Source organism: Vombatus ursinus, unplaced genomic scaffold, assembly GCF_900497805.2.
Source record: "Vombatus ursinus unplaced genomic scaffold, bare-nosed wombat genome assembly UNPS02004311.1, whole genome shotgun sequence".
NCBI lineage: Eukaryota > Metazoa > Chordata > Mammalia > Diprotodontia > Vombatidae > Vombatus > Vombatus ursinus.
Window position 1 is genome coordinate 2729 of NW_020944089.1, and position 778 is coordinate 3506.

The window sequence follows — 778 nt, forward strand, 5'->3', positions numbered from 1 at the left end:
GGCAAAGAATTTTCAAGAAGATAAGTATTGTTAGTTCAAGTGGGAAAAAATTACAGTAAGTCTGAAAATTAGTTCTTTCCCACTTGAACTAACAATACTTATCTTCTTGAAAATTCTTTGCCCTTTAGCAATGGGTTTGGCTGCTTTAGAAGTCATGCAAGCTGTGCAAAGGACATGGGCCAACTCTAAAGTGCGAATGAATGGAAAAACTTGACTGATGCAGTGGAGAGATATGTTTGATATTGCAGTAAAATGGCGAACGTAATGATCCAGGGCAGAGCTCTAATTCTCATTTTGAAATGATGCCAGTTGCCATGAACTAAAGAATTGATGAAAACAAGGCATTGAATATCGTTTGGCTTAGTATACACTACTTCAGGCCTGGTCTCCCTGCTCTCCACAATTATCACAAACCCTGTGTTAATATAGGTTCTGAGTCACTACCCCCACTCCCCACTAAAATATATCAAACGTTGCTGCTGCCGCTGTCTCAAAGTAATTCTATCCATGTCTTTGCAAATATTTGCAAATGCAGTTTTTTATTGAGTTGCATCAGAATCCCCCTTTGAAAAAAGAACACGTCTCATGTTGCAGGAGTACTTGGGAGTGAACTTCAGTTTATAGGTTCCTACTGTTCAAAATATGCCTGATTAAACCAGCTGTAGATAGTTAGGGAGAATTCCCCTGAGATTCATTTTTATGACAATAGTGACCCATTTGTGAAATTTCTGTTGTAGTACCCCAAGTTCAAGATCCATTTTCTGAGATACAAGTGAAC